The 27,196-nt window shown below is 37.5% G+C and overlaps 2 long non-coding RNA genes across 3 annotated transcripts in view; both read right to left on the reverse strand.

Annotated features, from left to right (window-relative positions):
- Positions 1 to 12,728: 12,728 nt before the first annotated feature.
- Positions 12,729 to 27,196, reverse strand: part of LOC113039125 (uncharacterized) — a 32,837-nt gene continuing 18,369 nt past the window's right edge. Inside the window, exons 2-4 of one of the 2 annotated variants that reach the window (XR_003274876.1) lie at positions 17,758 to 17,855; positions 16,347 to 16,536; positions 12,729 to 14,019 (exon numbers count right to left, since the gene is read on the reverse strand). This is a non-coding gene — a long non-coding RNA (uncharacterized LOC113039125). The remainder of the gene's footprint in view (positions 14,020 to 16,346; positions 16,537 to 17,757; positions 17,856 to 27,196) is intronic. The other variant, XR_003274875.1, reaches the window with a different exon arrangement.
- LOC113039127 (uncharacterized) lies at positions 22,755 to 26,606 on the reverse strand. The gene is made up of 3 exons (XR_003274878.1): positions 25,523 to 26,606; positions 25,270 to 25,341; positions 22,755 to 24,253 (listed from the first exon to the last, which is right to left on the reverse strand). It is a non-coding gene; the product is annotated as an uncharacterized LOC113039127 (long non-coding RNA).

Genomic DNA, 27,196 nt, shown 5'->3' on the forward strand with positions numbered 1-27,196 from the left:
AGTCTGATGAGAAAACAAGACAAAACACTCACAAGCTGCTGTCCTTCTATGTTGCTCGACTGTTTCTTCACTTGTATTACTACCCACATCAAGCTCTAAGTTATTGGCTAAGTGGCAGGGACCGTTTGAGGTCGCACAACAAGTCGGAGATCTCGATTATGAGGTAATACCATCCGATAGGAACGGGGCACGTCAGATTTACCACCTCAACCTCCTCAAAAAATGGAATGAGGCGGAATCAGTGATGTTGGCAATGGTGATTGGCGGAGAGGATGGTCTCGGGCCAGAGGCGAATGTCAAAGCACAATCCATCGCCCAGGCCCCAGGAGGAGATCACCTCTCGCCGTCCCAACTCACTGATCTAAGGAAATTACAGGCGGAATTTGCCGACGTGTTCTCGCCCCTACCGGGCCGTACCAACCTCATTCAGCACCATATAGAGATGGAGCCGGGCGTATCACTTACCTGAGCACAAGAAAAAGGTAGTTCAGGCTGAATTAGGTGCAATGCTCGACATGGGGGTAATAGAAGAATCCAATAGTAACTGGGCGAGCCCGATAGTTTTAGTTCCGAAAACGGACGGCTCAGTCCGGTTCTGTGTGGATTACCGCAAGGTGAATGCTGTGTCGAAATTCGATGCATATCCAATGCCGCGAGTTGAAGAGTTGCTTGATGGCTCCCCGGCCTGAGTCGGGCAGTGGGGGTATGTGGCAGGGGGGGCGTGTTTTAGCGAAGTCGGCAGCTGGAGAGAGAATCAGCAGACGAACGGTAAGTGAGTGGTTTGGGCGGAAACGGTCAACACCTGTTTCTTGTTTTAGTAATTGGCGTGGAGAGAGTATAAAACGCCAGGAGAGACAGAAGCAGTCGAGAGAGAGACGGACTGCTGACTGGAACCAGAAGGAGTTACCTGGAAGCGTTTGGCGATAGTGTGTGCGCTAGTGTCAGAATAAGTCACCATTGGTGTTTGTAAAGATTACTTTTTGTTTTATTATTAAAAACTTGTCAGCAGTCCATCCGACCCCTTGTCCTCTTCCTTTCCTCCTACGAACTTACTACAGTAAATAACAATGCATTAATGTGCATTCATGAGACTCTATTAGCAAAGCAATTAGGAAAAGCACACAAGTTGTGAACAATCAAGATGAATAAAAACACAAAATAAAACACAATCTATGTCCTTTTTCTCTGAGGTAAATACATCTGTTGTGCTCATTGCAACAGGAAGTGATCACGTTCATCTGTCAGCTGTCATTTTGACTGCCATGACAACCGAAGCTCCAGTCCGCAGTGAAGAAAATACACATTTTTGGGGGATTTCCATGCTAAGTTTTTTATATCGAGCATCGCGTTAGTTCAGTCAGGCCATGTTAGTCACACTTGCATCAGCTGACAGTCAGTTGTTCCTGACGTGTACCAATCCGGTCTTGAAACCTATCACCTGCGGTCTATTTAAATTCCCATTATTCAGTGTCTCTTCCATCGCATTGCTGCTTGCAATTAACTGATCGCATCGCTGCTTGCAAATCAAACTGTTGCATCGGTTCTTGCAAATCAAACTGTTGCAGTTTGTTTCAGAACATCTGAAATCCACATCTAAGATAAGTGAATGCTTTTTAATCCATATCGCTGTGTATGTTGCCTGGTGGTTAACATGGTTTTGCATCGGTTGCAGGAATGAATATTAAGCATATTAGCAGCAGCATTTATACATCTGTGTTCATACACCTGGAGCAATACGTAGCTAGGGCATGCAATCGCTCTAAGGACACGCCGATAAGGCCATGACCCTGTTTAACCACAGGGTTAAACGAGACCAGCATTCTCGTGTAAGCGTTTCAATGGGGTTCGCTGTATTAGCGGCGAAATATCAATGTAACTGGTGTTTATTTCTAAGGTTGATGTCACATTAACTGTGTGAGTGTTCAGATGCACGCAGCTTCAAAAGCAGACATTTATCTCTCTATGGTTTCTATACATAGGGTTATAAGAACGTGACAAAAATAGCCACGTTTACATGTATTTTATTTCTTCATCCAGATTAAAGATTCGGTGTACCACATGAGACGTTATCTAATCCGATGTGGTGTTTACATGTGCTTGTGCTTCGATTTTGGGACATAAGTGGCTTCAATGACATGCAAATTACCAGAAGAGGAAAAAAAAAATAATAATAATATTAATATTTTTAATAGCTGCTCGCACTTGCTTGGAATTAACAGACTAATATTGAACCTCTAGTGTTCATTCGTGTGCTCAGTCATGTGGCTTAAATACGATCACATAAACACTAAGGCCGTCTTCTATCGTACCACGAGGTGTGGTTGGGGCCATTAAGTATACCCACTTGTTTTGTTGCTTCGCAAAATCTGTAATTTACTATCATGAATTGTTCCCTTTAATGGTGTACCATACAGTTGTGAAACTAGTGATTATTTGTTGTAATTGGTGCATTATCAGTTCTGTCATTTCACATTTCCCCGCCCATCATCTACTGAGTGCGCATGTCCACTGCAGCGAGAGAACTCCGCTCAAATGTCATCGGGAGCACCGGCACATTTCTGGTTCGGTTGAGTGAGAGCTGATCGCCAAAGCGAGGGAATTCTCCCCCACTGTTTCTAAATTATACCAAACTGCAAGAAAGTGTGAGGCGGTGCTACGCACTGCATTCGCCAGCTGAATGCAAGAGCAGAGTCTCCCGCACAGCGCTGCATTTGCTCAACAATGTAAAGTTATAAACCGCTTCATCCATTCAGATGTTACACAGAATTATTGATACTGTCGTGTCGTGTGACACATGAGAACATTAAAGGTTCTGTAATGTTGCTGGATGAAAACATCCAGAATAATCTTAATGGCATGAGGAGGAAAACTGGAAAACACCAAGGCATGTCAATCCAGCAAGGGGAAATAACTGTAGTCTAAGACCTTCTTTAATGTAGCTCTGAAATGAATTGTATTATGATATTTTAAAAAAAGGTAACTTTAAATGGTAAAATACATGATTCTCACCAAGTTTTGTAAAAACATGAATCACGAGGGGGCAGCTTATGAATGCAGATAGTGCTTGCAATGAGCTATCTTACGACATTTACAAATGGGTTTATGAATCTGTAATAATTCATACAATAACAGGCAAATTTTGGTCAAGTTTTTTTATTGAGCTATTCACTATCATAAGCTGCATCCGAAAACTGAAAAATGCTGCCTTTGGAGGTCGCATTCGCAGGTAGGAAGGCTTCAAGGCATGTCCGAAATCAATGTCAGCTTCATTTCCTGTCTCCTGAGATGACTTCATCTGGCCGGTTTTTGAAGGCAGCATAGATGTATCCTTTGCTGCCTTTTATATCCCACAATCCCGTGCATTCGATTCTTTGACAATTAAACCAAAAAATAAAGATGGCGTCTGAAAGTTGCGATCGGTGGTCAGTTTGTGTGTAAATGTATGTTTTGAACAACGTTTTCCACTTATGTAATTTCTAGCGAGAAATTAATATTGCAGTAATGAAATATCCACTTAGTTATAACCAAAGCTCTCTATATTTTGCTGTAGATCATTAAACCATTGGTCATTAAACCAAAATCCGTTTCATGAGGTGCCTTCGGGAAAAAAACGTTGTCATTGACGGATTAGACAGTAAGCCAGCAAGTGGAATTTTATCATTTTTGTCCACTATTTCCCAGTCTCTACTGTATTGTCAGTGTCTACTAATCCCTGAATGCACAGCGTTGCCGACATCACTTTCCCATTCTGATGACCGACTATTGATGTGATTACATGGGTACAAGTAATCAGTTTAACATATTTACATGGCAGGATTTTAACTTAGTTCGGTTATAGAAGGTTATCCTACCTCTCAACAGATTAACATTTCGTTAAGGCATTTTTATTCTGACGGAGGTGTTTCTATGGAGCATTTTCATTCATACTGGACACCATTCTAAGTTTCCGAAGGGTGCATGCTTCCCCTGCTGGACTACCACCCTCCATTATGCAACCTACAGCATTAATGTATATTACATGTTCCTCATGCCGCAGCAAGGGGTCGTATGTATCACACGTTGGGGAGTTTTGGCATATGGTTGTTTTGGGGATTTGTCTTGGTGCTCTCCCCGCTCTGTCCAAGCATGGTTGCATGGACAGGCGAGTGGAGTGTTGCCCAGAACATGATCATACTGCCAACACGAACTGTATGCAATTATAATTGTCATAAATATACTTGACAGAAGTGGTCCTGATTAAAATCGAGCATTGCGTTAGTTCAGTCAGGCCATGTTAGTCACGCTTGCATCAGCTGACAGTCAGCTGTTCCTGACGTGTACCAATCCAGTCTTGACACCTATCACCTGCGGTCTATTTAAATTCCCATTATTCAGTGTCTCTTCCATCGCATTGCTGCTTGCAATTAACTCCCTCCTCCAACCCCAACTCCACCAATTGACCCTGTAATCCGAACTAACTTGTTCTTTCTTTACAGTGTCTTCATTGGAAGCAGTCTCTATGACATTTTGTTTACAACTCATGTAATTGAGAATTGTAAATATGTATGCTTATATGGTTCTGTTCTGTACCCCAGGGGGGTTTGTCTAGCTGCTCTCCCCGCTCTGTCCAAGCATGGCTGCATGGACAGAACATAACCATACCGCCAACACTAACAGTATGCAATTATAATTGTCATAAATATACTTGACGGAAGTGGTCCTGATTGAAGTAATATTTTTATAAATCTTGATTTTTTTCACAACTTGTGTGCAATTCAGTGTGAACTGAACTAATAGTGTCTCATGAACACACAGTCATGCACAGAGACCAACAATCAAGTCAGGATGTTTGTTAAATAATATGAAAAAGTTCAGTTGTAACAGTCAAACCTGTTAACATGTTTTTTTTCGTTGTACCTCTACTACTCACCATGAGGGGGCAACAAGATGTAATACTCTGATGTATAAAACTGGGGTAGAGAGTAGAAGTAGTAGATTGGTAAAGGAGGAATAATCATGGCTTATGGCTCCAAACAATCATTGGTCCTGATTGGGAAGCTTAGCATTTCATGCTCAATCTGAAAAGGACTCCACATTCTGTGGGAGACATCTTTCTCTTTTATATGCCTGTCTGAAACATGTCAATGAAGTGAATGTAGAGGCAATGTGAAATACTGCTGTGGATCCTTAAACCGGATTGTGCCACACTAGTGATTTTGAAGACTTGGGTTTACTGTGATTCGATATCAACACAAAGGTTTGCACGTGGAAACTTTTGGATGTGCACCATGGACATGAGGTTTCGTGGACATTCATGTATTAGAGGACTTTCAGGATTATTGTCTTTGTCATTATTGTCGCGTCAGCATCGTCATCATCATCAATGTCTTCATCACCGTCACCCAAAATCAGATAAGACTTATATTTCTATGCTGTTGGTTTTTGAGGGTAAAAACATGTACGATTTCTGTGTGTGTCAATGAAAGGGTATAAAAAGATAAAACAATATGCAAATGATTGGGAAGTATTTATTTATTGATTTTTTATATTACAGACTTGTGAAGGTCGTATTGAAACATAGTTAGTGGTTCCACCTTATAAAAACAGAGTTATAACTAATACCATTGTGAGATCAAGGAAACGGTTTTAGAATGGCGCCCAAACAGGGACACTAACTGTTTGTTGAGAAAGTAGAATAGTCCACACAAGATGGAAAGTCATGCAACTCTGGATAGGGATGAGTGTGTGCCAGAGGTAGATTTTTCCACTGGTTCATTTACCAATCCCAGAGAACCCCTCAAAGATTTAAAGGGGGGGTGAAATGCTTGTTTTCACTCAATATCCTGTTAATCTTGAGTACCTATAGTGTAGTACTGCATCCTTCATAACTCCAAAAAGTCTTTATTTTTATTATATTTATAAGAGAAAGATAGTCTGTACTGATTTTTCCCGGAAAAACACGAGCACCTAGAGGCGTGACGTGTGGGCGGAGCTAAAGAATCACGAGCGCCAGTAGGCTTTTGCATTGAGAGCGTTTGGAAGCTGTGACAGATCCAGAGGCTGAAATTTAACAAGAGCAGCATCAGCAAAGGCGTCTCTATGTGGTATGTACTGAAACTGTATATATCTGCTTAGCGGTTTTGGAAAATGACTAAGTTCCACTATATGTCGTCTTTTTTTTTTTGTGGAAAGTGCAGTTTGATGACAACATCGCATGTTGTTTACTTGATGTGCTTACGCGCCGATAGCTAAGTTAACAACACAGAGATATTTGAAGCAGTTTTACTCACCGCCTGCGGTTCCAACACACGATCGTGACCCTTTTTCATTTGGGACTGCATTATCCTTAAGAAATCAACGGTGTGCAAATCCGGCATCAAACTGGGCCTTGTTTGTAAAACAAGCATCTTCGAAATGCAGCGAACAAACAAAAACACTTGCACAACTCCGTTGATGCTCTGTAAAAATAAACCCCATCCACTGGTCCCTTAATGCTGTTTCTCTTTTGGTAATCTGTGCAGGGTTGTCTTGCCCTTGCAACCAAAAACACACTTCTTTTGTGACTTTTCGCGACGCTCTCGCTCTGATCAGTGTAGTCTGTTGTGCTCTCAGTGCTCTGCTATACGGGAGCGCGCTCTTCCGGCAGAAGTGCCTCAGGACCCATATAAGGAAATTCCCCTCCATCTAACGTCACACAGAGCCATACTCGAAAAAAACTTTCCGAAACTTGTGACAAACCGGAAGAGGTTTTTTTGGAACAAAAATACTCCTTCAAACGTACAACTTAATTTTTGAAACTTTGCCCATGTTTAGCATGGGAATCCAACTCTTTAACAGTGTAAAAAAACTCAGTATGCATGAAATAGAATTTCAACCCCCCCCCCCTTTAATAACTACCTTTAGTGATCTATACATATTCTCTGAAAATGAGAGTGAAGCCATCATAGATGAAGTCCTTAACTTACCACTACCTCCACCACCTGCAGTAGAGAGAGAGACACTTCCTGAGTTCATTACCAACCTGATAGAACAACTCACTGATAAAGTCAATGCGCTGGAAGGACAGGTTGCTGACAATATCAAGACGATGAGTGGCTGTGTTTCACAAGAAGAATTCCAGAAAAAATGTTAAGGGATGGAAGATCGGTCGATGTATCGTGTGGAGCGTGAATGTGAGAGAGTCAAGAAAGTGGTGGAAAGGTCTGTACAGGAACTCGGTCAGTCAATGGTAGACTGTCTAAAGAGAAGGGATGTGCAGCTTGAAGCCAAGATCAAATCATTGACTCCAATGTCCACACCAGTAACGTCCAAAAGTTGTGGTGGAGCTCATGATTTTGGACCAAGTTAGCATCATACCTGTGAAGTCCATCAAAACACGTTGACCAGTCAAGAGAAGACTATGTTAATGCATTACAATCCTCCAGTCAAGTTAGACTTTCCTTGTTTTAGTAATAAGCAAGATGAAGACCCTATTTTATTTATTGAACGCTGCGAGGAGTTCTTTGCAGTGAGGCCTTTGAGTGATCAGGAAGTCCTGGCATTGCTTAACACAGTGCTCAAAGAAACCGCTAAAGACTGGTGGCAAGCAGAAAGAAGGAAAGTGAATAGTTGGCGGCAGTTAAAAGATGTTTTTTAAGATCTTTTCTGAGTGAAGATTATGAGGATGTGGCATCAAGACGATTGGTGGAGAGAAAGCAAGGGACCAAAGAAAGCATAAGAGACTTTGCTTTCCATTATCGAGCTTTGTGTTTGAGATGGAGAAAGAATATGCTGGAGAAGGACATTGTACTGGCCATATGAAGTGAAGTGACATTCAGCCAAGTATGGTGACCCATACTCAGAATTTGTGCTCTGCATTTAACCCATCCGAAATGCACACACACAGAGCAGTGAACACACACACCCGGAGCAGTGGGGCAGCCATTTATGCTGCGGCGCCCAGGGAGCAGTTGGGGGTTCGATGCCTTGCTCAAGGGCACCTAAGTCGTGGTATTGAAGGTGGAGAGAGAACTGTACATGCACTCCCCCCACCCACAATTCCGTCCGGCCCAAGACTAGAACTCACAACCCTTCGATTGGGAGTCCAACCCTCTAACCATTAGGCCACGACTTCCCATATTGCGTAACTGCAATCCTCGCCTGGCTAGTCTGTTACGAGGTACTGTGGCAAATGTTGGTGAGCTGGTCAGAATTGGGACGCAAACTGAACGTGATTTTGATGAAGCCAAGAAATACTGGAATCAGGTTCATTCGGAAGAGCAAAAGAGAAAACAAACGCCGGCTAGTACTAGAGTGATGCAGTCTATTGAAGTGCAGTGTCCGACTGTAACAAAAACAGTCAACATACCTATTATCTTACAAGATCGTTTTCTGTTGGCCATGGTGGACACTGGTAGTTCGTTGTCCTTAATCCAAGAATCAGTTTGGAAACAACTGAACAAGGGTGAAATAAGTCAGTCAAGTAAGGGCCAAACCTTTATGTTGGCTAATGGGCAGAAGCAGGCAGCAACTGGAAAAGTGATATGGCAAGTAAGGCGCAGGGTCAGCCATTTACCTTAACACTGTTTATCCTGAAAGACAGAGATTTAACAGTACTACTCATTTTAGGAATGGATTTTTTGTCACAGTCTGGGGTTGTTTTGGATTTTAGTAAAGCCCAGTATGGTTTACCTTCTGCAAGCGGCCAGGGCACTAACCAGTTTTTCCCATTTGTGACGCAAGATTCTACTTCTTCAGTCTACTTCTACTCTCTGGTAGATGGAAGGGACCAGCCAGAATACTTAAATGTTTATTCCCTGTTAATTACACTGTTTCTTTGCTTACCGGCCCTGCAACAATAGATACTTACCATGTGCAAAATCTAAAGCCTTGCCATGGTTATGTCAAGTCTTAAAGTGAGGAGGTGCATATGTAACAGTCAAACCTGTTAACATGTTTTTTTCGTTGTTCCTCTACTACTCACCATGAGGGGGCAACAAGGAGTAATACTCTGATGTATAAAACTGGGGTAGAGAGTAGAAGTAGTAGATTGGTAAAGGAGGAATAATCATGGCTTATGGCTCCAAACAATCATTGGTCCTGATTGGGAAGCTTAGCATTTCATGCTCAATCTGAAAAGGACTCCACATTCTGTGGGAGACATCTTTCTCTTTTATATGCCTGTCTGAAACATGTCAATGAAGTGAATGTAGAGGCAATGTGAAATACTGCTGTGGATCCTGAAACCGGATTGTGCCACACTAGTGATTTTGAAGACTTGGGTTTACTGTGATTCGATATCAACACAAAGGTTTGCACGTGGAAACTTTGGGATGTACACCGTGGACATTCATGGATTAGAGTGTGGTGAATGGACTTTCAGGATTATTGTCTTTGTCATTATCGTCGCCGTCAGCATCGTCATCATCATCAATGTCTTCATCACCGTCACCCAAAATCAGATAAGACTTATATTTCTATGCTGTTGGTTTTTGAGGGTAAAAACATGTACGATTTCTGTGTGTGTCAATGAAAGGGGTATAAAAAGATAAAACAACATGCAAATGAATGTGAAGTATTTTTTTATATTACAGACTTGTGAAGGTCGTATTGAAACATAGTTAGTGAATCCACCCTATAAAAACAGAGTTATAACTAATACCATTGTGAGATCAAGGAAACGGTTATACAGTATGTTTCTCACTATACCTTATTGTATACCTGCAGAACACTTGGAATATACATCACGATACATGTCTATCGATTCTGGGTCTTCTGCCATCCTGATTCTTTTAGATTTGAGTGCCGCATTTGACACTATCGATCACGACATTCTTTTAAATCGTCTTCAGTGCGTTGTTGGAGTCCAGGGCCAAGCTTTGCAGTGGTTCACCTCATACCTAAAGGGGAGAACTTTCTCTGTGAATATTGGGTCATTCACTTCTCCCGCCATGCCTACTCAATGCGGTGTTCCGCAGGGATCCCTTTTTGGCCCTCTTTTATTCTCCCTCTACATGCTTCCTTTAGGCTCAATATTCCGGAAATATAATATAAATTATCACTGTTACGCTGACAACCTTCAATTATATCTTCCAATCAAATATGCCAACGACCTTTCCTTAGACCGTCTGTTCTTATGTCTAAATGAAGTTAAATCCTGGATGTCAAATAACTCACTGCAACTAAATGAAAATAAAACCGAAGTGCTTCTACTGGTCCTGCTGCTACCAACAACTCTGTCAAAACACAGTTAGGTTTTTTAAGTAATAATTTGCACAATTCATGCCAAAAATCTTGGTGTCTATTTTGACCCTCTTTTTCAATTTGACAAGCACATAAATGCATTTGTTAAGAGTAGCTTTTTCCAACTTAGATCTGTAGCAAAAGTAAAACACTTTCTTTCTAGAAAAGACCTTGAAGTAGTGATTCATGCACTAATTTCCTCTCGACTAGACTACTGCAATTCGCTCTATATTGGCCTACCTCAATCTACACTTTCCCGTTTACAGATGGTTCAAAACTCGGCAGCTAGATTGCTGACCGGAACTAGAAAAAGAGACCATATCTCACCTGTCCTTGCCTCATTGCATTGGCTTCCCATAAAATTTAGAATAGATTTTAAGATCCTTCTTTTTGCATACAAAGCATTGCATAACTCGGCCCCGGATTACATTTCTGATCTTGTAAAACCTTACACAGCTGTTAGGCAATTAAGATCTGGAGATCAGTTACTTTTATCAGTTCCTCGTTCTCGCTGCAAATCAAAAGGTGATCGAGCTTTCTCTGTAGCTGCCCCAAAACTCTGGAATGGTCTACCCTTGAGTATTAGGGCTTCTCCATCACTGGTTGTTGTTAAAACTAGCTTAAAGACATATTTTTATACCTTAGCTTTTGAGTGATACTGTTTATATATATATATATATATATATATATATATATATATATATATATATATTTTTTTTTTTTTTATGTATATATATAGTTGGTGTTTTATGTATAATTGGTCTGTTGTATATGATATTTGCTTTTATCTCCACTCTTTTTTATTTTAAATCATGTTTTACTGTAAAGCACTTTGGATCAGCTACAGTTGTGTTAAATTTGTGCTATATAAATAAACTTTGACTTGACTTGACGATACATAAGACCACTCATACTTTGGCTTCTATTTTAACATCTTAATGTTATTCGCCATACACTGACATTATATGGGCAAGCACATTTGGGACATTTAATGTAAATTTCCTTTTGTGGTATGACATAAGACAAAATTCAAGGGTGAGTAGATGATTATTTATTTTGGGTAAACTTTAATAACCCTTTAAGGAAAAGCATTTAACTCACTGTAAAAGTATATATTTTTGTTGTAAAAAGAAGTCTATCTTACTGGAAAATAGGTTGTGATTCCTGAATTCAATGCTGATCTCAATGCGCTGAGGCAGGGCTCCGTCTATCAAAATGAATGCTCATAAATGGGACAGCACATAAATAAATGACATGTATGTTTAACTCTCCAAGTCTTGTGAGGGCACAAATTCACTTTGAATGGTGAACAATTTAACTCACTCAGTATAGAGAGTTTGAGTACCGTATATTGAAAAGTTACTTACAAATATATAAAATGAATATATATGAAAATATATGAGTATATGAAACACACACACACATATATACATATATATATATACATATATATATATACATATATATATATACATATATATACATATATATATATATATATATATATATATATATATATATATATATATATATATATATATATATATATATAATAGTCGCCCACTATCAGAGTCCTTGGTTCGGCTGCGCTCTGAGCTGCTCGTCCTTGAGCGTCTGTTAGTAGCGGAGTGCTGGCTGATCCGATCCATGTTTAATCACATTTGGGGATTCCTCACCCACATTCATTAATGCTTGAAATCGGTTCTCCAGATGTATAGGGGGTGGTAGAATACCAGTATTCACAAGCCTTGTCATTGTCGAATCTGGAGTAGAGGAAGCTATGGCAGCAATATGTCTCGTGTTCCTTTGGGTCTCGCTCCCTGTGTGTGCCATCGATTAGTGTGGCGATCAGTTTCGGCTTGTTCCTCTACACTTGGTGTAAACTATTGAGATTCAGAAGATTCATGGGACTCACCGGCTGTATGCTGAGGGGGTCCATGACGACCGTCTGCTGAGTGTTCCGTCTGTTTTGGAAGTCCAGAAAGTAACTTTGTTTCAAGAATCACAATCCTTTGTAGAAGTTTGCATCAGTTCATGCAACAAGTAGATCCAACAGGAGGCATTTTCTCTCTTCTGTTTGAATGTAGGCAGTTGTTTTCCCATCTCCAGAATGTAAGCTGCTGGCAGTGGGAGGCAAAGTCTTCTTTTTGTAGTATTATTCCTGTCCCAAAGAGTTTTTAGTTTTAGCATTTGTGCCAAAAATCTGTTGTTTGAGCACTGTGCTGATCTGCTGAAGTAAAAATCTTAAAAAAATCAGAGAAAAGTACAGAAATAAGAAGCAAAGCACAGAGCAGTAAGCTAGAACATCCGAACGGTAGCAAAGGCAGAAGCTAAAAAAAAAAGAAGATCTTTGTATTTTTGTATTTTGGGGGATTTTTAGAAAAATGGTCAATTGGTCTTTAAAAAAAATGTCCGTGGACTGTAATGTGTTCATTTGAGGGAGATGCTCATATATTTGTAGTTTTGATACCATTGAAGGTCCAAATGTTAATGATCTGTGTGTAAATCATTTTCTGGGCAGAACTGCATTGTGTTAGATGTTTTATTCTAATATATGGATGATTGACAGCTGAAATCACATTGAATGTTACACTTTTTTTGTATATGGGAAGTCCGGTTACCAGACTTTCAATTGATGAATATTGAAATCAATCATAAACAACAAACTTGACATTTAGATTTAACTTTTTTTTTACGTATAATTTTTATATTACAATATTAAACAAACTGCCAAAATGACCATTAAAGAGATAAAAACTCAATTTGTGCTGTTTTTGGCATAGAGAGCACACTTTCACTTTTAGCAATCACAGACATTTAAAATGAATCAATCTTTAAGTCATATATTATTTATTTTATTAATAATTTTCATTATACTGATGGGTGTATGTTTTGAAGCCAGATTCAGACGTGAGGACTAATGAAACTCAAGTTCAGAATGACGTCTCATCAGCGTTGGGTTCTGTGTGTGTTTGTGGCGTCTGAACATCTCTGAGATTTTCTCTACAGACCAAAACACACAGAATAGGGCCTGAAATCACTCTCAAATTAATCAAACAGAAAGATATTACCCACCAAGATTGGTTGACATATGGATCTAAATTAAGTAAATCCACCCAGATGAGGAACATGAAAGGTAAGTACATCAAAACAAATGTAAGAATAGCAACAGTGAGCACCGAACTGTTTTTTCTGACAGGAGTGGAAGAGGCTTTACAGCTGATTATAGATGATACAGCCAATAAGATCAGAGGAACAAAACTTGTGCTGAGACTGAATAATGACATGTTTCTATTTTCTGAATTTGTGAAAATAAATAATGCACTCACTATAGAAAAAAAAAGCACAAGGGTGGAGATTATGATGTAACAGGGCAGTGAGAAAATACGAGCAGAACAAAGCGGATATTTCAGAGTCAAAATCCCCTCCAGAGCCACCAGCTGATGCAGATGAAAACCACACCAATGTAATCCTGACCAAAGCTGGATAACCGCATCGATAAAGGATTCTAATTCTGTCAGTATATATGCCAGTATATATAGATGAAGGGGTAATTGTATCAGGTCATTGAGGAGGAGGAGGAGGATGAAGACTGAGATTCGGTCTCTGATCTTTCTGTGAAGGTGCAGAAGACGAAGAGCCCAAACCAGAGCTGGAAGACCCACACAAACACTAGTGATGAAGAAGATTACTATAATGATTTCTGAAGAATCATATTGAGTTTCATCAATCAGATAATCAGTAATATTGTAATAATAACCAGTATCAAAATAATAACTTTGCTCATCCATCAAGGTCTGATTTTCACCGTTCATGTTGCTGAAAGAAAAAAAAAGTTTTATATTATTTAATATTGAGTGATAGTGTAAATTATTCAAAACATAGCTGTTTCATACATTTATTGCTCTCTTTAATGGAAATGACTTGCTCTAATTAATCATGGTTGCACTATCATAGTTAAATCAGAGCTCAGTGAATTTATTATTATTATTTTTTAAATCCATGCGGGCCAGATCTTGGCCGAAACTGTTTGCTGTCTGGGTAGTTTCGATTAAATCTTTTAAAGAAATGTTGATAACTAGGAAATACATAATAAGAATTTAAATGGAAAAACAGTAAACATCAGTGTTCATCTGTTTGTCTGTGTTTTTCGAGTCAGGTTGAGTCTGAGAATGCAGTGTACTTGGTGTGTTCAGACTAATGCTAGTCAGCTAGTCGTGTTCAGTTATACTCTAATAAAACAGTTATTTGTAACATAAATCTATGTTGAGTTAACCAACTATTTTAACTTTTTTCCATCATTCTGAGATATAAAATAAGTTATGTTGTGTTTCACTGCTTTGAATTATTCTCACAGTAAATACAGTATTGTTCAAAATAATAGCAGTACAATGTGACTAACCAGAATAATCAAGGTTTTTCGTATATTTTTTTATTGCTACGTGGCAAACAAGTTACCAGTAGGTTCAGTAGATTCTCAGAAAACAAATGAGACCCAGCATTCATGATATGCACGCTCTTAAGGCTGTGCAATTGGGCAATTAGTTGAATTAGTTGAAAGGGGTGCGTTCAAAAAAATAGCAGTGTGGCATTCAATCACTGAGGTCATCAATTTTGTGAAGAAACAGGTGTGAATCAGGTGGCCCCTATTTAAGGATGAAGCCAACACTTGTTGAACATGCATTTGAAAGCTGAGGAAAATGGGTCGTTCAAGACATTGTTCAGAAGAACAGCGTACTTTGATTAAAAAGTTGATTAGAGAGGGGAAAACCTATAAAGAGGTGCAAAAAATGATAGGCTGTTCAGCTAAAATGATCTCCAATGCCTTAAAATGGAGAGCAAAACCAGAGAGACGTGGAAGAAAACGGAAGACAACCATCAAAATGGATAGAAGAATAACCAGAATGGCAAAGGCTCAGCCAATGATCACCTCCAGGATGATCAAAGACAGTCTGGAGTTACCTGTAAGTACTGTGACAGTTAGAAGACGTCTGTGTGAAGCTAATCTATTTTCAAGAATCCCCCGCAAAGTCCCTCTGTTAAAAAAAAGGCATGTGCAGAAGAGGTTACAATTTGCCAAAGAACAAATCAACTGGCCTAAAGAGAAATGGAGGAACATTTTGTGGACTGATGAGAGTAAAATTGTTCTTTTTGGGTCCAAGGGCCACAGACAGTTTGTGAGACGACCCCCAAACTCTGAATTCAAGCCACAGTACACAGTGAAGACAGTGAAGCATGGAGGTGCAAGCATCATGATATGGGCATGTTTCTCCTACTATGGTGTTGGGCCTATTTATCGCATACCAGGGATCATGGATCAGTTTGCATATGTTAAAATACTTGTAGAGGTCATGTTGCCCTATGCTGAAGAGGACATGCCCTTGAAATGGTTGTTTCAACAAGACAATGACCCAAAACACACTAGTAAACGGGCAAAGTCTTGGTTCCAAACCAACAAAATTAATGTTATGGAGTGGCCAGCCCAATCTCCAGACCTTAATCCAATTGAGAACTTGTGGGGTGATATCAAAAATGCTGTTTCTGAAGCAAAACCAAGAAATGTGAATGAATTGTGGAATGTTGTTAAAGAATCATGGAGTGGAAAAACAGCTGAGAGGTGCCACAAGTTGGTTGAATCCATGCCACACAGATGTCAAGCAGTTTTAAAAAACTGTGGTCATACAACTAAATATTAGTTTAGTGATTCACAGCTAAATCCCAGAAAAAAAAAATGTTTGTACAAAATAGTTTTGAGTTTGTACAGTCAAAGGTAGACACTGCTATTTTTTTGAACACACCCCTTTCAACTAATTGCCCAATTGCACAGCCTTAAGAGCGTGCATATCATGAATGCTGGGTCTTGTTTGTTTTCTGACAATCTACTGAACCTACTGGTAACTTGTTTGCCATGTAGCAATAAAAAATATACTAAAAACCTTGATTATTCTGGTTAGTCACATTGTACTGCTATTATTTTGAACAATACTGTAAGTTTCTATTTTTATTTTCACATTATGAGAGCGAAAAAACAAAGTCAAGAACCTACAACACAGCACTAATAAACCTGGCAGATCTTCATTAAGAGAAGTTCTTGTAATATTACTTTCACATTAAAATTACATTAAATCAGACAGATGAGAGCTTACCTGAATGAAACTGAAATGTGTTACAGTCGCTGTCTTCAGTTCAGATCACTGTGGTTCAGTTTGTCTTTGTCTCTCAGAAGCTAATGATGTTTCCTCATCAGTCAGCAGTTGGTCGATGGTTAGTGGTTAAAGCTCAAAGTGTCTCTGTTCTCATCTCACATCCCACACTGTTGTTCCAGAATAAGTTTTCCTTGTGAAAAATAAAGACATTAATTGTATTGAATGTGCACTTGTATTGTAGGCCCTACTTTGAATCTTAAAAATATATAAAATGTGTACAGGGTACTCCCAGATAATATAATATTATTAAAATACTTGAGTGTACCTAAAGAGAGACACTTCCATGACTGTTTCTTAACACTCTTAAAAAGTGCACTTTTTCAAATGTAAAATTTTTTGCCAGTCATGTTTAATATTTGTGACTGATACCAGCGATTGTGTGTGTTAACTGTCAAATATCATTCATCCATTTTGTAATTTTATTTCTCATTTATGTTTTTATTAATTTTTTATTAAAAGTTTTACAATTTTTTTTTCTGCAGTCAAAGAGAGTAAAATCAATTAAAAATGTCAGGGATTTACGTCATTTTAAAGATGTTATCAAGAATGATTTTATCTTAATCTGCAGTCTAATAAAAATATAAAAAATAGAATTAACCTATATGGCCTATATAGAATACAGTATATTTATATTTTTATTTTTTTTAGCAAATTTAACTTCATTTGTTATAAGTTAAGATGTATGATCTTGTTGTTTTATTATTTCTATTATTTATTTATTTATTCTAGAAATTACAGGAAATGTTCAGTTGCAAAAATCCTTTTGAATGCAGATCCATATTGTGAGATGATAAAATAAATCCATTAAAAACAAATAAGCAATGCTTTATGTTACAATTGTGCTTCATAATTAAAACATTTTGTATATAAAATATATATAAAACATATAATATAATATGTGACTTAAGCGGTTAACTATTCTAACGTGGCTGACACTCCCTCTGAACAGGGCCATGTAGAGACCTTTGGAGGGGCAGGTGCTCAAAGTATAAAAGGGGAACATGGAACAAGGCTTTAAATGGGACTGTTCAAAATATCAATACAGCAATATATTGTGATGCATTCCTTGCTGATTTGCGTATCGATATGGATGGTTATGTATTGATACAGCAGCAAATGCTTTGTTGCAGTTTTGAAAAAGAAACAATAGAGAAGACAATTTTGAGTTCAAAATAATTATAGCTCTGGGATTAGAAACTGAAATGTCTTAAATTGTCCCAACATGATGGCTTTTTCTTATCTATTCTACAGAATAATTAAGAACAGCGGTTATAATAAAAACTATAGAAAACACTTGTGCCTCTACATTTTCCTCTTTCTCACCAGCCTCTGTCTCCTGGCATACTGTTACCTGCTTTCTTTCTGTCATGTGTGCCTCTACATTTCCCTCTTTTTCTTCCTCTATCTCCATCTCCTCATCTGATCTATTACTTTCCACTCTCTGTCCATCTAGGAACAAGGCACAATTTACTATTTCAGCATGAATCTATTATTTTAACCATCACTACTACTCTTGCACCTATTCAATAAGTCCACCTTGAGAATTGATACAAAACATAAAAAACTGATACACTGGAATATAGTGATTCATATTTTTATTACTGTTGTAGTTGTTGTCTAAAATCGAACACCTTTGCAATGTAAACAAATGACAGGCTACATTTGTTATTCATCTCCTTCACACTGCACTTTGATGTCAGGTATATTATTCATTTTATATTGACATTGATATTTTTACATTTATTTCCAGAGAGATATTATTGAGTTTACAGGCTAAAGTGATCTTGCTGTTGTAAACACTGTTGCTATTGTAGAAAAAAAAATATTTGCGTCACATTTAAAATATAATTATATTTTAATTAATTTCTGAATTTTTATAATGCTAATTCAGAGAATGAGAAAATCTAAATAAGCCTTACCAGTGTTGCGATAATTATTTTTAAGGCACTCAACGTGTAAAAAAAAAAAAAGTACTGTAATATAATAAACGTTTAGACAAACTTTTATTACCCGCGCTTATAACACTAGCACAGAATCAGTTCAGAATCAATCACCAAAAGAATACCTTGAAAACCCCAAGACCCCCCCGGCGCCACCAGTGGATAGATGTTGTCTACAGCTTTTTACATTGTAGATAAAAACAATGTCAGCTTAATAAAAAGTCATTTAGGCAGCATCTTAATTAAGAATTCTGACATCTGAAAAGTCTTATAGCCTTACACAATATGCTATAATATTTAAACTGTAAAAAGTTACTGCTGCAATTAGTTATAAGAACTTAAAATTAAAATTAACTTTAGTTTAGATTAATTAAAATTTGTTGAGATAACTTAAATATCCAATTTAAGTCAAGCAGGAGCACTTGCTTTTTTAAAGTTGAAAACTGTTGAGGATTCGAAAGCTGAAAGATTTACAGAAACACTCTGAGCAATGAGCCTAGAGAAATATAACTGATAATTGAGTTTGCTTAAACAGTCGTATATTGGGATTTAAGTTATATGTTAATTTTTCTGTACTAATTGGTATTCTAATAATATGAAATAAAATTGTCTTTAAGTAAGTTTCAAAATCCTGATTAATCATTTTGAGCTTCTAAACAGTGGCGGCTCTAGACAAATTTTACTAGGGGGGCCAAGGAGGGGCCAGTGTTTAACCAGAGGGGCACATTAAAAATGGCAACATATTTTATTTAAATGTAATGCAAATAAATACAAAAAGTAGTTCTTGAAAAAATCTACACAGTAATTTTACACAATCTAAACATGTTAATAAAAACAAATTACTATTAGTACTCTTATAAAATTCAATCAGGCAATCATACATTTCACAATTTAATATTTATATATGAATGTCAAGAATTCAGAAGTGTATATATTTAAAATCCTTACACTACCCACCCAGCAAAAACTCGTTGAAAAGACGTCGAAAAGACGTCATTGGCAGACGTCTAAACAACGTAAAAATTTAGTTGAAAAGTGAAAGGTGAAAAGAACTCTTTTTCAGGTCGTCGAAAAGACGTCTATAAACAGACGTCCAAATTACGTTTAAATGTGGTTGAAAAGTGAAAGGTGAAAAGACGTCTTTTCCAAACCTAATTACAACCGTGAATTATTTTTCATATTCCTAATTAGTGAAAATAAGACAATTCACAGTATATTGACACATTTATTGACACATTACATCTTTCATGTAAATTCTTGATCACATCTTAAGCCTCCTTTGATTAAACAGACCGTAAAAACAGTAATATTGTGAAATATAACTACAGAAATAATTGTTTTCTAAGTGGATGCATTGTCAAATGTAATGTATGCCTGTAAACTGAATTTTTAACACAATTACTCCAGTCTTCAGTGTTACATGATATTCAGAAATCATTATAATATACTGATTTGCTGCTCAAGAAACATGTCTGATTATTATCAATGTTTAAAACAGTTGTGCTGCCCAATATTTTGTGGAAACCATTATATTTGTCAGTATTTTTTTAATAGACCTTGCAAAAGAGTAGTATTTATTTAGATTTTTTTTTTTTTATCAATTTGAAAGTCTTTACTATAAACTTATCAAATTAATCCATCTTTCTGTATTAATATAATTTTTCAAGACAATAAACTATGACCAATTATAACCAGTGTTGGGTAAGTTACTCAAAAAAAGTAATCCACTACAAATTACTAATTACTGCTCTAAAATTGTAATTTGATTACATTACTGATTACTGCATGTAAAAAGTAATCAGATTACTAATTACTTTACTTTCAAGTTACTTTGAAAACCTATTAAACATACAAGGAAAAAAACTACAAACAAAGTGAAACTCAGTTCTTTCCGTAATTTAATATTGACTGATTATATATTAAAAAATATTACAGAAATATGAAAACAGCAACTTGAATTAAAAATGTATTTCTATAACTTAACATTCTTAACATAAACTTGCCTAACAATGAAAACTGTAGTCTTTTTAAATGTATCTACAGTATGTCTTAACTACATGGGTGTCATTCCAAGGAAGCTTCTATTATTACAAGTCCTGATGTCTGCGGTTGTGGAGACATATTCCAAACTATCGAATGTTTTTTTTTTTTAAGTTCATACTCCATATCCGCATATCCTTTTCGTTCGAAAATCGATTGCACAATCGATCGGACCAACCAAAAAAAGTTTCGAAAATGAAAATAGGGAATCGATTTTGACCAAACTATTAATTTTAAAATAATTAAACAATTAAAAAAATATAGATGTAAAAAACTTGTGTTGGGGCTTAATTTATATCATGTTACGCGGGCTCGGGCTTGCGCTCCAGTTTGTGAGGTAAATGAACGTTCATGTGATGTGTTTCGATTAGCGCGAGAAAGATGTGAAATGGATGCTGAGTATATGCAATGGAGGCTTGCCTCTGGCGAAAATACGTTTTGGTTGCACCAGCAACTAAAGCAAAGTTCTGAGGTGTGGAAAAGTTTTGACCATGTTTATAATGAGAATAATGAGTTAATAATGAAAAAAGACTCGTTTTTCTTGGTGCGTTTTTTTTATTTATAGGCTAAATGAGTCTATGGGCCCTATCTTGCACCCAGCGCAATTGACTTTGTACACCGACGCATGTGTCATTTCTATTTTGCACCCGCTAAAAGCGCGCTTTTTCCTCCACAGAAGCACGTCGCTAAACTAGTGAATGAACTTGCGCTCCCTGGGCGGTTCAGCGCAAAAAAGGAGGCGTGTTCCGGCGCAAACAATCCCTGGTGCTATTTTGCTGTTCCATTAAACAATTGCGCCACTGACCAGAAAAAACCTAGTCTAAAGTCAGTGGCGCGTTGCGCGTTGTTCATTATGCTATTTTAAGGGCGCATGCTTGACCATAATGTATAGCGTGCACAACGCGCATACACTTTGCTCATGTAATCTACACAGATGCAACAGTTATTTTTGCAAATCATAAATTGTTACACTAAAAAAATATTAACACATGAGATGACGGAAATCATTGTGGTGTGCCACGAAGATGTGAAAAAAATAGGCATAAATCTAGCTTACAAATTATTCAGGCTAATAATTATTCTCCCATGCCCATACAACACAACTTCTCTGTCTTTCGCTGCTCTTACAAGAACATCAGTCTCCTCGGCTGTGAACCGCTCCTGGCGTGCGCCTGGTAAATACGCCATAATAATAGCAATCCATAATGGAACTTGCGCACCTGCTTTTAAAGGGAATGTTGGATGACGCTCCGATTGGTTTATTTTACGTTACGCCCAAACCACACCTATGAATAATGAAGCTACTTCAGACCAACCCATTTTAGATTTGCGCCGGGCGCAAGAGCCATTTATCCCGCCGGGAAAATAGCAACAGCGCCGAGACCCGCCCACAAAGTTACTTGCGCTTTGCGCTTTCACACTTGCGTTTCAGATCGTTTAAATAGGGCCCTATGTCTATTTAGAGTGCTGAGATGTTACGATGTTACAGAGGACTTATTTTATTTCTTTATTCCAACTTCCAAGTGGCCTAGTCTACGTTAGTTATGAATAAATTATGTTAAAACATGTATAAATGACTCATTGTTGACAAAAGGCAAAAGAGCTGCGTGTGTATGCGCACATCTGAATGTCGGGCTGAGCTGCACACGGGTTCGGGCTTTTAAAAAGCTGTCAATCAAAATGTAATACTTGTCGGGCTCGGGCCGAAACCTGTCGAGCTCGGGTCCTGTCGGGCCTAACTTTTAAGGCCGGATTAAAGCTCTAATGCCAATAAATAAGAAATATTGCTGACTTGTGCGTTTCCAAGCGCTCTCGTTCGTCCGATATGTGGCGTTGAAAAAGGAAACGTCTTTATTTTAGACATGGAAAATCGATTTTGCAATCGATTCAATGAACACTTATGTCTTAAAAATCGAAAATGCTTTTTACACAAAAGTGACAGCCCTCCATCCGCATAGCATTTATCTAGATACCTTGCAAATGTCTTTCGGGCCTGCAAGGGTACTGTCCGTCATGAGTATCATCGTAAGCAAGTCTCTAAATGACTGCGATTCCACAGTCGACAAGCGCAGCATTTCCTCCACCACACACGCTGCTACAGCTCTCTTCACCTGTCCAAAAGTTACCTTCCCTCCCGATTTTGAACAAAAATCTCCGTCCATTTTAACAGCACGAGTTCTCCAGTAATTCATTAAAGCGCATGCTCAATAACTGACGCAGCCGCCCCAAAACGTGATTAGAAATGCATTTTAATTTATTTACTATAATATTTTTTCTTTGTAACGCGTTATACCCAACTTTGATTATAACCACATTAGAAGAACCAAAAATTTAAATTCTGTCATTATTTCCTTACCCTCATGTTGCAGCAAAACATGTTGCAGAACACAAATTAAGATTTTTTTTTTTTAACAGATGCCTTGTGTACGCAAAAAAACAACAACAGCAAAAATAATCTATTCAGAAATTATGAATCCCCAATGGATTTTCACAAAAGCACCAAAAGTGCCAGCTCTCACGCCAATGCAACACTGATGCATCATGGTGCTTGTGCATGCGTTATTTTATATATATATATAAAAAAATTCTCAGATTTCATTAAAAAGTTCTGCATTTATGTTTCAAAGATGAACAAAAGTCTTGCTTGGAACAACATGAAAATGAGTGATAAAAATCTTTGGTTTAACTAATACATAAATGGGGTTCCCACAGGGACACCAGTAGATCTCTGCCTGATCTCCGCTTCTTCTGCTCCTTCCCAATTCTGGATTAATGAGCCACGGCAGATGTTTCCACTTTGAATGCTTTAGCCTCGCTGGTTTTTCTCTAGCATCTAAAGTGAAAAAGAAAACAGTAACTAAAATGTAAATTAATAATACAAAAACAATGGTTGTCCAAAATGTACAAATTAAAGTGTACTCATTCAATATGTCAGGGGTTGTCAGCTCTGGCCCTTAAGGTGAGACTTAGGTCTCTGCAGAGTAAAAGTTGGCGTTTATGACTTAGTGTGTGCTTTCAAACTGCTGGGTGTTTCTAAATCATGAATTTAATATTTCCTAAACCCACCCCTAAACCTACCGTCACTACGTCAGCCAATCAGGTATCATGGTCTAAAAACACCCTGATCTGGTAACTCCCATTACTTTCCTGCAGAGACCTATGTTTGGCTTAAGGTCCACTGTCATGCAGAGTTTACGTCTCAATCAGCTTCACAGTTTGCCAAGTTGTGAATATATTGTGTACATTAATGTAGGTACTGGTAAACACTGTGGCTCACTATACACTGGTGACTATTTCTGTCCTCATTGTACAACATCACTACTGACATTAATGCACAACAGTAAAACTGATATCTTTCTTTTAATGCTATTTACAGCACATTATGATAAATACTTTATTACATGTATGTGCAAGATTTAATTCATAAATTAATTGGAAATGTTTACTAGATTAGACATTACCTGTCTAGTGATATGTTTATTCTGAAATATATTATTGCTTTGTGTTTTAAAATCTATTACGTGTAATCTTATAGCGAATTATCAGTGCACCGTAAAAAGAAAATTGTGAATGAGGCAGCCCTTCACCACTGACTACTGAGCAACGGACCTGAGTGAAGCACACCCAGAGTTTACGTCCACACCTGATCACACTCACCTGTTTGTGACTTATAGTTAGTAAAACTGAAGACCTTGAGTGATGTGTTCAGGTGCACTGCACTAGGTTGGTGTAAAACTCTGCATGTAAGTGGACCTTGAGAGACAATGTGGAGATCTCCTGCAATATGTTCTGAACATGCACTATAAAGAGGCAGAATGATCCTTGATCAGCTGCTCAGGTCTGCTTAACTTGGGTTGGAGCTAAACTCTGAAAAAAGAGAAAACAACCAATATTATAATGTTAAAAAGTTTTTTATCCATAAATATGCACAACATCTGAAAATGCACAAAGATGACAAGAAAGAACTTTCAACACTGAAAAATAAGAAGAAATATTAAATCACACATGCATTTTCTTTTCTTCGTATTATTCCTCTTGCAATAAGTTTATTCACAATTACCTTGTGGTTTATCAATGATTTTCAGTCTCTGAAATAGAAAAGATCTATCAATGATGAACTATTATTTACCCTGTTTGTATCTGCGAGGTGTTCATTACACATTTTAGCAGTGTGTTAAGATCAGTAATTATGACTGTCGAATGTCTGACTTGACTCAGTGTATTCTGCCCCCAAACATATGATTAGACTATCAGTCGAATATCAGCAAGATTCAAAAATTATGATTCGACTGTGAAAAACCTTAGTCAAGGACACCCCTAGTAATTTCAAACATTACTATTTTACTGTATTTGAATCAAATAAATGCAGCAGTGGTGAGCATAAAATATTTATTTTAAATACATTTTTAAATAATATTTTCTATTTCTCTTCCACCTTTATTTGACCCTCTAACTTTAACACTCACTATTCTAATTCTATTCTTAAAAAAAAATCTAACTACCTTTCTAATCTTTTTGTATTCTATTTTCTTTACATTTATTATGAAATTGTGTGTGTATGTGTGTGTGTGTTTGTGTGTGTGTGTAGGTGTAAAGACCTCTAACTAGCTTGTTCTATTCTTTTTTAAATTCTATCGGTTTTCTTTTTATTTATTATATTATTTAAAATCCCATGCTATGTGTACTGTGTTAAGCTAACTGAGACTTGTTATAGCACTTATATATCATTGCTCTTTTTGTTGTTTTTGATTGCTTCCACTGTCTTCATCTGTAAGTCACTTTGGATAAAAGAGTCTGCTGAATGAATAAATGTAAATGTAAATACACGATGAATCTGACCCTTAAACGTTTGAATGGTAGTGTATGTTTGAGGTATTACTTACTAGTTATATGTTTCATAATGTCTAAAAATGTTCTTCAGCTGGATACACGCACGGCCATCAGCATGGAAGAATCTAGAACATAAACATTGTCATTCTGTCAATCTGTCTAAGCCAACAATATTTATTATACAATGCCATGTTTATTATAAATAAACTATAGCAGAGGTGAAATGCAGAAAAGAAAATTAATTTACAGATTATACAAAAAAATTAAAAGAATAATAACAGAATTTAAAGTTTTAGGTTTACTAACCGATTAATACTCTTGTGGACATCAAAATAACTAACAGGCAAACAAACACACACAGACATATATATTATGAAAATATTATAAACACACACATATATAAGAAAATTACAGATTCATGCTGATGTAGGCGAAATATATTGTGAAAAATGCACAAAGTAACCTCTTGTATTTGGCATTACAGTTGAGATGCTAACGGACTTTTTCTGAAGACACTGACCATTTCTATAAAGTATATTTTCAACGAAAGCGTGTCATTTACATGAAAGAAAGTTTCAGAGACACTTTTATGTAATATTTGTGTAATTTAGGGATTAAACTTACCTGAAATTAGTGAAAACAACCACAAGTGAGACAGCGTCCTTTCAGCTGCTTGACGGTTGAGCTGAGGCCCGTTTCCATGGTGACTCCAGTACAGCGCGTGACCATCAAGTGTTTTCAAAATATATTTAAATATATTTAACAGTGCTTCAGACATGATGTCTAATATATTTCTTCACTAGTTTATGTTAATGGCTTTGTGGTGCGAAATAATTTTTTTTTTCTGCTAAATTTGGACTAAAGCCCATTTACATCTATTTTTGGGCTAAATTTGGATAAAAAAAAGACGTTAAATGTCGCTTTTTGGGCTTAATTTGGACCAAATCCGATGGACCAATCGAAGACCAATTTTCAACGTCGCTTTTTGGTCTAAAAGATGGCCATGACGGGCCGACTTGATTTAGATCAGAAAACGACGTCCAAATGACGTCTGGTGCTGGGTGGGTACACTACACAGAAATAATACAACTAAATCATCCTTATTTTAAATGCAGGGCTCTCAATGCGTGAGACCCACGCATTTCAACTCGTTCACACGCTCACACGCCACACCTTGTATTTCTCACGCAGAGACATTACGAGGATAATAATGCCCACCAAGTTGCGGCGCTATTTTTTAAACAGCGAAACAGGTAGAGGAATCAAGTGAGTTTCCCTAAGGACCTGACACCAAGGGGCAAGGAAGTCGACCGGAAGTTGAAGTCGGGTGGGGGCTGCCATCTTTTAGCAGAACTTCACTTGCGTTAGCATTCCCATTGACTCCCATTCATTTTGGCGTCACTTTGACAGCGAATAAATTTACATCTGAGGCGTTTAAAGACTCTGTTTGTCCATTATTTATTTCTAAAGATACACGACAATGTATAAAGGGCTCCATTACCGTCTATGTTACATTATGGCCCCGTAGAAACAGTTTTTGTAAAAATAGGCTAACGATTGCGTCATAACCACTCGTCTCTCTGTCGCATTACCGTACAGACAGGAAGAGAAGCTCGCAGGCAATTAACTTAATATGGCGTACTGGCGTTACATTTTAAAATACTATACACAATAATTAATCAGAATACTTACTCCTGCTCACTCACGACAAAGATCTCCCCGCTCAAGCTCGCCGTCTCTGCAAGATTAACGATGACAGTTTGCACGCACAGCTACTAGAAGATTTACATCTGTCAGACAGGTTGCTGACGTCGTCAAGCTTCGTTTGAGTCTGCGCGTCAGAAACGGAAGTACTAAAAAACGCTAAAACTGGGCTTCATTTGTCTCAATTGAGTTCCAATGGGGTCGCTGTGTCCATTTCTTTTACTGTCTATGCCTGACACTCACCAGCTAATCAAATAAAAAAATATATAGCTACCG

The sequence above is a fragment of the Carassius auratus genome, chromosome 21, assembly GCF_003368295.1.
Source record: "Carassius auratus strain Wakin chromosome 21, ASM336829v1, whole genome shotgun sequence".
In the NCBI taxonomy this organism is placed as follows: domain Eukaryota; kingdom Metazoa; phylum Chordata; class Actinopteri; order Cypriniformes; family Cyprinidae; genus Carassius; species Carassius auratus.